The sequence below is a fragment of the Zea mays genome, chromosome 1 (genome assembly GCF_902167145.1).
Source record: "Zea mays cultivar B73 chromosome 1, Zm-B73-REFERENCE-NAM-5.0, whole genome shotgun sequence".
Taxonomy (NCBI): domain Eukaryota; kingdom Viridiplantae; phylum Streptophyta; class Magnoliopsida; order Poales; family Poaceae; genus Zea; species Zea mays.
Genome location: NC_050096.1, coordinates 265,099,950 through 265,113,638, shown reverse-complemented (window position 1 = coordinate 265,113,638; position 13,689 = coordinate 265,099,950).

The following is a 13,689-nucleotide window of genomic DNA, read 5'->3' as shown; positions in this document are numbered from 1 at the left end:
GCTCAGTCTGGGAGCACCGGACTGTCCGGTGGTGCACCGGACAGTGTCCGGTGCGCCAGGCTGGCTCGAGCAAACTGGCCGCTCTCGGGAATTCACCGGCGACGTACGGCTATAATTCACCGGACTGTCCGGTGTGCACCGGACTGTCCGGTGAGCCAACGGTCGGCCGGGCCAACGGTCGGCCGCACGATCTGCGCGGGACACGTGGCCAAGCCAACGGCTAGAAGGGGGCATCGGACTGTCCGGTGTGCACCGGACATGTCCGGTGCGCCAACGGCTCCAAGTCTGCCAACGGTCGGCTTCGCCATTTAAGGAAAGAAATCTGGCACCGGACAGTGTCCGGTGTGCACCGGACTGTCCGGTGCGCCAGACGACAGAAGGCAAGATTTGCCTTCCCAGATTGCTCTCAACGGCTCCTAGCTGCCTTGGGGCTATAAAAGGGGCCCCTAGGCGCATGGAGGAGAATACTAAGCATCCTTTGAGCATTCTTGATCACTCACACTTCATTCTTGCGCACTTGTTTGACATTCTAGTGATTTGAGCCCTGTTCTAGTGTGCTAGTCTTTTTGAGCTCAAGTCTGGGTCTTGTGTGTGCGTATTTGCTGTGATCTTTGTGTCTTGTGTGAGTTGCTCATCCCTCCCTTACTCTGTGATTCTTTGTGAACATCAAAAGTGTAAGGGCGAGAGGCTCCAAGTTGTGGAGATTCCTCGCGAACGGGATAAGAAAAGAAAAGAAAAACACCATGGTATTCAAGTTGATCATTGGATCACTTGAGAGGAGTTGAGTGCAACTCTCATCCGTTGGGACGCCACAACGTGGAGTAGGCAAGTTTTGTACTTGGCCGAACCACGGGATAAACCACTGTGTCATCTCTGTGTTGAACTCTTTGTGGTCATCGTATTGTGCAAGATCTTCTCTCTAGCCACTTGGTGATTATTGTGCTAACACTTAACCAAGTTTTGTGGCTTAAGTTTCAAGTTTTACAGGATCACCTATTCACCCCCCCCTCTAGGTGCTCTCAGCATCGCCGACGATGTCAGGGTAATGCCGCCACCCACTTCCAGTGGAGTCGGCCAGAACCTGGCTGCAGCGGTAATGCTTCTCCGCGCGATGCCAGAGCCATCAACCACCAAGGGGCGGCGAATTCAGGGAGAGCTCAAGAATCTCCTGGAGGACGCCGCGGTCCGACGGGCCGAAAGCTCCGCCTCCCGAAGGCAGGGGTACCCCTCGGAACATCGCGCCGCGACTTCCCGATTCATGCGGGAAGCCTCGATCCACACCGGGCGCACGCGCAACACAGCGCCTACAGCCCCGGGTCGCCTCGGCAACGAGCACCATCACCGCAACTGTCGGGCCCACCTCGACGAGAGGGTGCGTCGAGGCTACCACCCCAGGCGTGGGGGATGCTACGACAGCGGGGAGGATCGGAGTCCCTCGCCCGAACCACCCGGTCCGCAGGCTTTCAGCCGCGCCATACGACGGGCGTCGTTCCCGACCCGGTTCCGAACCCCGACTACTATCACAAAGTACTCGGGGGAGACGAAACCGGAACTGTGGCTCGCGGACTACCGGCTGGCCTGCCAACTGGGTGGAACGGACGATGACAACCTCATCATTCGTAACCTCCCCCTGTTCCTCTCCGACACCGCTCACGCCTGGTTGGAGCACCTGCCTCCGGGGCAGATCTCCAACTGGGACGACCTGGTCCAAGCCTTCGCCGGCAATTTCCAGGGCACGTACGTGCGCCCTGGAAACTCCTGGGACCTCCGAAGCTGCCGACAGCAGCCGGGAGAGTCTCTCCGGGACTACATCCGGCGATTCTCAAAGCAGCGCACAGAGCTGCCCAACATCACCGATTCAGACGTCATCGGCGCGTTCCTCGCCGGCACCACCTACCGCGACGTGGTGAGCAAGCTGGGTCGCAAGACCCCCACTAGGGCGAGCGAGCTGATGGACATCGCCACCAAGTTCGCCTCTGGCCAGGAGGCGGTTGAGGCTATCTTCCGGAAGGACAAGCAGCCCCAGGGCCACCCACTGGAAGATGCCCCCGAGGCGTCAACTCAGCGCGGCGCCAAGAAGAAAGGCAAGAAGAAGTCGCAAGCGAAACGCGACGCCGCCGACGCGGACCTTGTCGCCCCCGCCGAGTACAAGAACCCTCGGAAACCCCCCGGAGGTGCCAACCTCTTCGACAAGATGCTCAAGGAGCCGTTCCCCTATCATCAGGGGCCCGTCAAGCACACCCTTGAGGAGTGCGCCATGCTTCGACGCCATTTTCATAAGGCCGGGCCACCCGCGGAGGGTGGCAGGGCTCGCGACGACGATAAGAAGGAAGATCACCAGGCAGGAGAGTTTCCCCGAGGTCCGCGACTGCTTCATGATCTACGGTGGGCAAGCGGCGAACGCCTCGGCTCGGCACCGCAAGCAAGAGCATCGGGAGGTCTGTTCGATAAAGGTGGCGGCGCCAGTCTACCTAGACTGGTCCGACAAGCCCATCACCTTCGACCAAGCCGACCACCCCGACCGCGTGCCGAGCCCGGGGAATTACCCGCTCGTTGTCGACCCCGTCATCGGCGACGTCAGGCTCACCAAGGTCCTCATGGACGGAGGCAGCAACCTCAACATCATCTACGCCGAGACCCTTGGGCTCCTGCGTGTTGATCTGTCCTCGGTCCGGGCAGGTGCTGCGCCTTTCCACGGGATCATCCCCGGGAAGCGCGTCCAGCCCCTCGGATAACTCGATCTTCCCGTCTGCTTTGGGACACCCTCCAACTTCCGAAGGGAGACCCTCACGTTCGAAGTGGTCGGGTTCCGAGGAACCTACCACGCAGTACTGGGGAGGCCATGCTACGCGAAGTTCATGGTCGTCCCCAACTACACCTACCTCAAGCTCAAGATGTCGGGCCCAAACGGGGTCATCACCGTCGGCCCTACGTACCGACACGCGTTCGAATGCGACATGGAGTGCGTGGAGTACGCCGAGGCCCTCGCCGAATCCGAGGCCCTCATCGCCGACCTAGAGAGCCTCTCTAAGGAGGTGCCAGACGTGAAGCGCCACGCCGGCAACTTCGAGCCAGGGAGACGGTTAAATCCGTCCCCCTCGACCCCAGCAGCGACGCCTCCAAGCAGATCCGGATCGGCTCCGAGCTCGATCCCAAATAGGAAGCAGTGCTTATCGACTTTCTCCGCGCAAACGCCGACGTTTTCGCGTGGAGTCCCTCGGACATGCCCGGCATACCGAGGGATGTCGCCGAGCACTCGCTGGATATCCGAGCTGGGGCCCGACCCGTGAAGCAGCCTCTGCGCCGATTCGACGAGGAAAAGCGCAGAGCCATAGGCGAGGAGATCCACAAGCTAATGGCGGCAGGGTTCATCAAAGAGGTATTCCATCCCGAATGGCTTGCCAACCCTGTGCTTGTGAGAAAGAAAGGAGGGAAATGGCAGATGTGTGTAGACTACACTGGTCTAAACAAAGCATGTCCGAAGGTTCCCTACCCTCTGCCTCGCATCGACCAAATTATGGACTCCACTGCTGGGTGCAAAACCCTGTCTTTCCTCGATGCCTACTCAGGGTATCACCAAATCAGGATGAAAGAGTCCGACTAGCTCGCGACTTCTTTCATCACACCGTTCGGCATGTACTGCTATGTCACCATATCGTTCGGCTTGAGGAATGCGGGTGCGACGTACCAACGGTGCATGAACCATGTGTTCGGCGAACACATTGGCCGGACGGTCGAGTCCTACGTCGATGACATCGTAGTCAAGACGAGGAAAGCCTCCGACCTCCTTTCCGACCTTGAAGTGACATTCCGATGTCTCAAGGCGAAAGGCGTGAAGCTCAATCCCGAAAAGTGTGTCTTCGGGGTTCCCCGAGGCATGCTCTTGGGGTTCATCGTCTCCGAGCGGGGCATCGAGGCCAACCCAGAGAAGATCGCGGCCATCACCAGCATGGGGCCCATCAAGGACTTGAAAGGCGTACAGAGGGTCATGGGATGCCTTGCGGCTCTGAGCCGCTTCATCTCGCGCCTCGGCGAAAGAGGCCTGCCTCTGTACCGCCTCTTAAGGAAGGCCGAGTGCTTCACTTGGACCCCTGAGGCCGAGGAAGCCCTCGGGGACCTGAAGGCGCTCCTTACAAACGCGCCCATCTTGGTGCCCCCCGCTGCCGGAGAAGCCCTCTTGATCTACGTCGCCGCGACCACTCAGGTGGTTAGCGCCGCGATTGTGGTTGAGAGACGAGAAGAGGGGCATGCATTGCCCATCCAGAGGCCAGTCTACTTCATCAGCGAGGTACTGTCCGAGACCAAGATCCGCTACCCACAAGTTCAGAAGCTGCTATACGCGGTGATCCTGACGCGGCGGAAGCTGCGACACTACTTCGAGTCTCATCCGGTAACTGTGATGTCATCTTTCCCCCTGGGGGAGATCATCCAGTGCCGAGAGGCCTCGGGTAGAATTGCAAAGTGGGCGGTGGAAATCATGAGCGAAACGATCTCGTTCGCCCCTTAGAAGGCCATCAAGTCCCAGGTGTTGGTGGATTTCGTGGCTGAATGGGTCGACACCCAGCTCCCAACAGCTCCAATCCAACCGGAACTCTGGACCATGTTCTTCGATGGGTCGCTAATGAAGACAGGAGCAGGCGCAGGCCTGCTCTTCATCTCGCCCCTTGGAAAGCACCTACGCTACGTGCTACGCCTCCACTTCCCGGCGTTCAACAATGTGGCTGAGTATGAGGCTCTGGTCAATGGTTTGCGCATCGTCATCGAGCTAGGGGTCCAACGCCTCGACGCTCGCGGTGACTCACAGCTCGTCATCGACCAAGTCATGAAGAACTCCCACTGCCGCGACACGAAGATGGAATCCTACTGCGATGAGGTTCGGCGCCTGGAAGACAAGTTCTACGGGCTCGAGCTCAACCACATCGCCCGACGCTACAACGAGACTGCGGACGAGCTGGCTAAAATAGCCTCGGGGCGAACAACGGTTCCCCCGGACGTCTTCTCCCGAGACCTGCATCAACCCTCCGTCAAGACCGACGACACGCTTGAGCCCGAGAAGGCCTCGGCCGAGCCTGAGGCACCCTCGGCTCAGTCCGAGGTACCCTCGGCTCCGTCCGAGGTACCCTCGGTTCGGCCCTAGGCACCCTCGACCCAACCCGAGGCACCCTCGGCCCAACCCGAGGCACCCTTGGTTCGGCCCGAGGTACCCTCGGCCCCCAAGGGTGAGGCACTGCGCATCGAGGAGGAGCAAAGCGGGGTCACGCCTAATCGAAACTGGCAGACCCCGTACCTGCAATATCTCCACCAAGGAGAGCTACCCCTCGACCGAGCCGAAGCTCGGCGGTTGGCGCGGCGCGCCAAGTCGTTTGTCTTGCTGGGGGACGGGAAGGAACTCTACCACCGCAGCCCCTCAGGCATCCTCCAGCGAGGCATTTCCATCGCCGAAGGCCAGGAGCTCCTACAAGAGATACACTCGGGGCTTGCGGCCATCACGCAGCACCTCGAGCCCTTGTTGGAAACGCCTTCCGACAAGGTTTCTACTGGCCGACGGCGGTGGCCGACGCCACTAGAATTGTCCGCACCTGCGAAGGGTGTCAATTCTATGCAAGGCAGACCCACCTGCCCGCTCAGGCCCTGCAGACGATACCCATCAACTGGCCTTTTGCTGTGTGGGGTCTGGACCTCGTTGGCCCCTTGCAGAAGGCACCCGGGGGCTATACGCACCTGTTGGTCGCCATCGACAAATTCTCCAAGTGGATCGAGGTCCGACCCCTAAACAGCATCAGGTCCGAACAGGCGGTGGCGTTCTTCACCAACATCATCCATCGCTTTGGGGTCCCGAACTCCATCATCACCGACAACGGCACCCAGTTCACCGGCAGAAAGTTCCTGGACTTCCGCGAGGATCACCACATCCGGGTGGACTGGGCCGCCGTGGCTCACCCCATGACGAATGGGCAAGTAGAGCGTGCCAACGGCATGATTCTACAAGGACTCAAGCCTCGGATCTACAACGACCTCAACAAGTTCGGCAAGCGATGGATGAAGGAACTCCCCTCGGTGGTCTGGAGTCTGAGGACAACGCCGAGCCGAGCCACGGGCTTCACGCCGTTCTTTCTAGTCTATGGGGCCGAGGCCATCTTGCCCACAGACTTAGAATACGATTCCCTGAGGACGAGGGCCTACGCCGACCAAAGCAACCAAGCTAATCGAGAAGACTCACTGGACCAGCTGGAGGAGGCTCGGGACATGGCCTTACTACACTCGACGCGGTACCAGCAGTCCCTGCGACGCTACCACGCCCGAGGGGTTCGGTCCCGAGACCTCCAGGTGGGCGACCTAGTGCTTCGGCTGCGACAAGACGCCCGAGGGTGGCACAAGCTCACGCCTCCCTGGGAAGGGCCGTTCGTCATCGCCAAAGTTCTAAAGCCCGGAACATACAAGCTGGCCAACAGTCAAGGCGAGGTCTACAGCAACGCTTGGAACATCCAACAGCTACGTCGCTTCTACCCTTAAGATGCTTTCAAGTTGTTCGTATGCCTCGTTCCCACGCAAAGTTTAGTCATCAAGGAAGGGTCAGCCTTGCCTTGGCAAAGCCCGACCCTCCCTCGGGGGCTAAAAGGGGGGAACCCCCTCTGCGTCGAAATTTTCCTCGAAAAAAGATCTTTTCTGCCAGAATGTCTTTCGTGCTTTTCGACTACTTCGAAAGTGGATCCTGAAAACGACGGAGTACACGTAAGCAGCCAAGGCTGACCGAGCCGAGGGACTCCTACGCCTCCGGGATACGGATACCTCACTCATCACCTTCTGCGATAAGTAACTCGCGGTCGGATAGGTGATTCCGCGGACCGAACAAGTCTTCACGCTCGAGAGCTCCTCTGCCGAAACGATTCTTCGGGCCTTCTTGACTGCGTCGGTGACAGAACCCTATGGACGGGTAAGAGTGCGTGTAAGCGGCAAGGTCGACCGAGCCGAGGAATTTCTACGCCTCCGGGATACGGATACCTCACTCATCGCCTTCCGTGAAAAGCAACTCTCGCTCGCACAAACAATTCTGTTACCGACAAACAAGTCCAGATACTCGAAACAAGAGGAAAGGAAATGCAGCTTTACAACACGACGATGGTGTGTTTGGGCCTCGGCGGCCACAGAAAACATACACACACTACAAGATAATCCGATCCTGCAGGCTCAGATCTTGACAGTTGAGGGGAGCAGCAGCGCCCTCAGCGTCAACTACACCTTCAGTGAGGTCCGACCTAGCCTCGGACGGCGAAGCAGTCGGAGAATCTCCACTCTGAAGGACGACATCATCACCACGCCCAGGCCATCGCCGCCAGGGTCTTCTCCGGGAATCCGGCTCGAGCAGACGGCTCGGCCGGTCACCCCGAGGCCTCGGCCAGCTGTCCCCCGAAGACATCAACCCGGCTCGAGGCCTCGTCAACTCAATTCCGGCGTCGGTCCCACCAGTGGACGACCCGGCCAGGCTCTAGCCGACCAAGTCTTCCTTTCAAGCCAACTCTGCCTCTGCCTGTGCTGACACTGCTACCCCTGGCTTTGGCTCATCGAAGAGCGGCCGAGGGGTTCCTTTAACTAAGCAGGAGAAGCCTCGGACGGCAAGGCCGACCGAGCCGAGGGACTCCTACGCCTCTGGGATACAGATACCTCACTCGTCACCTTTGCACGGGGCGGCTAACGCTTGGTGAAGCAGTTCTGTTAGCCGACAGACGAGTCTTAGTGCCCGAAATAAGGAAAAAACACGGCTCCGTGCCGAAAATACACACATGTTCAGGCCCACGCGTCATGCAACCGGCGCGCCGGTTGCTACGTGCGAGCAACTGCACCGCCACTCGCACCACTACCACGCCTCCTCGACTGCGGAACCAGTACCGCGACTCGAGGCAACCCTGCGTACGACCCAGCAGTGCCAGCCAGGCGCGACGGTCAATACGGCCAAAAATGGGCCGACAGTAATGGCGGTGGCAGGCGGGCAAGAGCAGCGGTCACGTCGTCAGCCAAGCTTACGTCCCATCCAGGGGCAGCGAGAGAACCCTCTCTCACGGAGTGAAGACGGCGTGCCCGTTTTCCGTTCCTCGAACGGCTCACGCACGCGCAATGGTGGCCTCGCGAACCGCCTGCCCCGTCGCATTAACTCCGCGGCGGGACAGGCGGCGCCTCTGGCAGGAGAAGCGAGCGACGCTTCGCCTTCGCCATAATGACCGCATCAGAAAAGGTACGCCACGTCTTTCGATTTCGTATCCTTTTCCTCTTCCTCTCTCTTACAACAGGGACCGAGAAAGGGGATACCCCGAAAAGGATCCGTCTCCGTGAAGGAAACAGGCTCCGAGCCTCACTACTGATCAGAGGTTCGAAGGCTGGCCCCTCGAAGGGGTTCAACAGCCGCCTCAGAGCGCTTGGGTTCTGCGCCCACTACTGGTCAGAGGTTCGAAGGCCGGCCCCCCAGAAGGGTTCAACGGCCGCCTCAGGCCACTCGGGCTCCGCGCCCACTACTGATCAGGGGTTCGTAGGCTGGCCCCCGAAGGGTTCACAGCCGCCTCAGACACAGAGCGAGGGATGACCCTGGGTATGTTCGATACATAACCAAGGCTCGGGCTACGCTCCCGAGGTACCCTAGGACATTTCCGAGACCAGCGGGAATGATCTTGTAACAGAATCCCATCAGAGGGAGGCATCGAGCCCTCGGACCCCGTCGAAAGGGGACCGGGTCCGGCAGATCACCCGCAGGTACTTTTGAGCGTGCCTCCGGGCCTCTAGCCGACCCCTAACAAATGGGGCACGAGCGTCCACTCGGATTACCCGCCAGCAGCTCACTGGAGACACCATGTTCGGCGCCCTCCGAGGGCAACATGGCGCTTTCCCCCCCTCCTCCTTGTGGAAAGGCGACACAGGGGCGTATGTAAAAAAGTCGAGTCTGTCCTTGACCGTCCTCTCGCCCTGTGCAGAGGCTCGGGGGCTGCTCTCGCAAACCCGGCTCCGGCCAAACCGTTGACAGCGTCAACATACCAGCTCGAGAACTTGGGACCCGACCGTGCACCCGGGCTACGGCCAGCTCGCATGAGGGAACGACCAGACCAGCCGAAGCATTGCGCGAGGCATTAAGACCTCGGAGGAGTCAAACCACTCCTCTGAGGCCTCGGGGGCTACACCCGGCGGGTGCGCTCGCGCGCACCCACCGGAACAAAACGCAACCGAGAAAGGCTAGTCCCCTTGCAAAAAAGTGCGACAAAAGCCTCCAAGCGAGTATTAACACTCCCTTCGAGGCTCGGGGGCTACTGTCGGGGACCATAATTAGGGGTACCCTCAAGGCTCCTAAATCTCAGCCGGTAACCCCCATCAGCACAAAGCTGCAAAGGCCTGATGGGTGCGACTAAGTCAAGGATCGGTCCATTCGAGGGACGCGATCACGCCTCGCCCGAGCCTAGCCTCGGGCAAGGGCAACCGACCCTGGAGGATCTACGTCTCGCCCGAGGCCCCCCTCCAGCAACGGACACACCTTCAGCTCGCCCAAGCCCAGTCTTCACCAAGAAGCAACCTTGGCCAAATCGCCACGCCAACTGACCAAATCGTAGGGGCATTTAATGCAAAGGTGGCCTGACACCTTTATCCTGACGCACGCCCTCCAGTCGACAGAGCCGAAGTGACCGCAGTCACTTCGCCGCTCCACTGACCGGTCTGACAAAAGGACAGCGCCGCCTGCGCCGCTCTGACGGCTGTGCCACTCAACAGAGTGAGGCTGACAGCGGCCAAGCCCGACCCTAGGCGCCATGGGAAACTACGCTCCGCCCTACCCCATGGCTCGGACTCGGGCTCAGCCCCGGAAGACGACGAACTCCGCTCCGCCCGACCCCAGGGCTCGGACTCGGGCTCAGCCCCGGAAGACGGCGAACTCCGCTCCGCCCGACCCCAGGGCTCGAACTCGGGCTCAGCCCCGAAAGACGGCGAACTCCGCTCCGCCCGACCCTAAGGCTCGGACTCAGGCTCAGCCCCGGAAGACGGCGAACTCCGCTCCGCCCGACCCCAGGGCTCGGACTCGGGCTCAGTCCCGGAAGACGACGAACTCCGCTCTGCCCGACCCCAGGGCTCGGACTCGGGCTTAGCCCAAGAAGACGGCGAACTCCGCTCCGCCCGACCCCAGGGCTCGGACTCGGGCTCAGCCCCGGAAGACGACAAACTCCGCTCCGCCCGACCCCAGGGCTCGGACTCGGGCTCAGGCCCGAAGAACGACGAACTCCGCTTCGCCCGACCTCAGGGCTCGGACTCAGCCCTGGCCTCAGCCGACGGTCTCCGCCTCGCCCGACCCGGGGGCTCGGACTTGACCTCGGCCTCGGAAGACAGACTCGACCACGACCTCGGAGAAGCCTCCACATCGCCCAACCCAGGGCACGGACCGACCACGTCAACAGGAGGCGCCATCATTATCCTACCCCAAGCTGACTCAGGCTACGGGGAACAAGACCGGCGTCCCATCTGGCTCGCTCCGCCAGACAAGTAATGATGGCGCCCCGCACGCTCTATGACGACGGCGGCTCTCAGTCCCCTTATGGAAGCAAGGGGACGTCAGCAAGGACTCGACAGCCCCGACAGCTGTCCTTCCGCCAGGCTCTAGCGCTCCTCCGACGGCCACGACACCACACGAACCGGGTGCCAAAACCTCTCCGGCTGCCACGATGGCATGTACTTAGGGCGCTAGCTCTCCTCCGCTAGACACGTTAGCACACTGCTACACCCCCCATTATACACCTGGATCCTCTCCTTGCGCCTATAAAAGGAAGGACCAGGGCCCTCTTACAGGGGGTTGGCCGCGCGGGGAAGGACGGGACGACGCTCGCGTGAGGCCGCTCGCTCCCTCCCGCGTGGACGCTTGTAACCCCCTACTGCAAGCGCACCCGACCTGTGCGCGGGACAAACACGAAGGCCGCGGTATTCCACCTCTCACGCCCGTCTCCCTCCAGCTGCCTCCCCCCTTCGCGCTCCGTCTCGCACCGACCCATCTGGGCTGGGGCACGCGGCGACAATTTACTCGTCGGTCCAGGGACCCCCCGGGTTTGGAAACGCCGACAACAGTACACGCAGTTTTTACACCCATCGCAGTAGCACTACGCTACCCCCACCAACGACATATTATAATCATGTCGTGCCACCCCATATGCCTAGGGCCAAATATTTTTCGAACACCAGAGAGCCTGAGAGATATAGGGCAGGAGGGGTGGCAATAATAGGACACCTAACACACAATTTGAACAACCCTAGGAGGAAAGCCGACAACATAATGTCAGGCAACCCGAAGTTTTCACCCCCGTACTTCATGGATGGTCACCAGATGTAGCGGTAAAAATTAGGGACGAGGTAATTGGGTTGTTCAGAGACAAACTCGATGTTAGTGTGTCAGCCACGGGGTAGTCATATCGGAAACCTTATAGTCACCGATTTGACACTGTACCATATCCGCGGGGGACTAGGATATCGAAACTTTCTAAATTTTCTGGTGAAGGCAGGAAAAGTACACATGAGCACATAAGCCAGTTCTTAGCACACCTAGGAGAATTGGCTGATAGGGAAGCTTATTGTGTCTGTTTATTCTTGGTATATCTGACTGGTAATGCATTCACATGGTACGCAACCCTGACACCTAACTCTATTAACTCTTGGGGGAATAAAGCAAAAAATTCATGAACACTTCTGATTTGGAGAACATGAGTTAGAATTAGCTTATTTAGCTTTAGTCCACCAAGGGCGTGAAGAATCAGTTAATGACTATATTTGAAGGTTCTTGGACACTAGAAACCGATGCTTTTAGATCCATGTCACGGAAAAACAGCTAGCAGGGTTGGCTTTTAATGGGATGCGATTTTACTTAAAAGAGAAATTAGATGATACCTAGTTATTTTCATTAGTGCACTTGCACCAACAGGCTTTGGCCTGTGAAAGCCGAAGTAAAGAGACATCAAAATCGGCTAGCCATAAGATGCATTTAGTGGGGTGGGACAATTCGGATGATGAATCCACAGATGTATATACCGTCGAACTTGTTTAACCAACATAGACTAAACCTTCTGCATGTTCTTCTTTGCAGTCGGTTCAAAAGAATCAGCAAGAAGAAGTTAAATTCACTTTTAATGTCGCCAAATGTGGTAAAATATTTGACAAAAGCTAATAAAAAGTGCAACATTAAATTAACGCATATAATTCCTCCTATGGATGAATTAAAGGGACGTGCTAATAGCAAGTGGCATAACTCTTTTTCCATGCCACCAATGATTGTAATGTTTTTCACAGACAAATACAATCAAACATAAATGAGGGTCGATTGATCTTTCAGGAGATGCAAGTGGACACACAACCATTTCCTGTCAATGTAGTGGAACTAGCAAGCAAAAAAGTCTTGGTTCGGTCTGAAGTGATCGATAAAGGCAAAGGCAAAAACATCATCATTGGTGATCTTTTCATGTCTAATATATCGCAAGGAGGGATTGCTCGGAAGCCTTCGGACAGGAAGACTAACAAGTTTGGAGGCACCGGGGCAGGCTGGATCGAGCTGCCGAGCAAGGTTCCTAGACTCGAGCATCGCAGATGGTCCAGTGGTCAAGCAAAAGGTCCAGTTGACTGAGCCGGACAGTCCACCCATGGTGAAAGGGAATTAGGCTTACACCTAGTTCCTAAATAATTTTGGTGGTTGAATTGTCCAACACAAACAATTGGATTAACTAGTTTGCTCTAGATTATATGTTCTACAGGTGCCAAAGGTTCATCTATAACTATACTAAATCGACTGTCCGGAATACCGTAGATTATTCCGGACAGGAGAAGCTTTTTGGAAAAACAGGCCAAGCGCGGACCGTCCGGGCCCCTAAGGCGGACCGTCCGCGACACCAGGATACTCTTCGGACAGAACCAATGCAAAAATAGAAGTCTCCACTACGGACTGTCCGGAGGAAAAGCAAGGACCGTCCGAGCCCTCGTGCGGACCGTCCGGCCTCGGGCGCGGACCGTCCGGTAGGTGAGAAACCGAAAAAACCCGAAGGTGACGGGTTCAGAGAAATGAATTATAGCGGCCTCGCGGACCGTCCGGGCCAGGAGGGCGGACCGTCCGCGACTGGCTTTATCTGACATCTGACGACGCATTAAATGCGATATAGCCGTTGATATAGCCGTTACTGCTGACCGTTGCGTTTTCAGCCGTTGATCTACAGGGGCGGACCGTCCGGACCGGGCGGGCGGACCGTCCGCTCTCAGCAGAATGGAGCAACGGCTAGGAAGTGGTTGGTGGCTATAAATACAACCCCAACCACCTCCATTCACTTCATCCAAGCATTCCAACCTTCAACATTCAATACAAGAGCTAGCAATCCATTCCAAGACACATTCAAAGCCTCCATTTCTCCAAGTTTCACAATTGAGAAAAGAGATCATTAGTGATTAGTGACTTGAGAGAGAAAGTGATCCGTGTGTTATTTGTCGCTCTTGTCGCTTGGCTTTTTGCAATCGTGCTTTCTTTCAATCTTTCTTACGTTCAACTCAATTGTAACCAAGGTAAGAGACACCAATTGTGTGGTGGTCCTTGCGGGGAAGTTTGTTCCCGTTTGATTGAGAAGAGAAAGCTCACTCGGTCAGAGGGACCGTTTGAGAGAGGGAAGGGTTGAAAGAGACCCGGCCTTTGTGGCCTCCTCAACG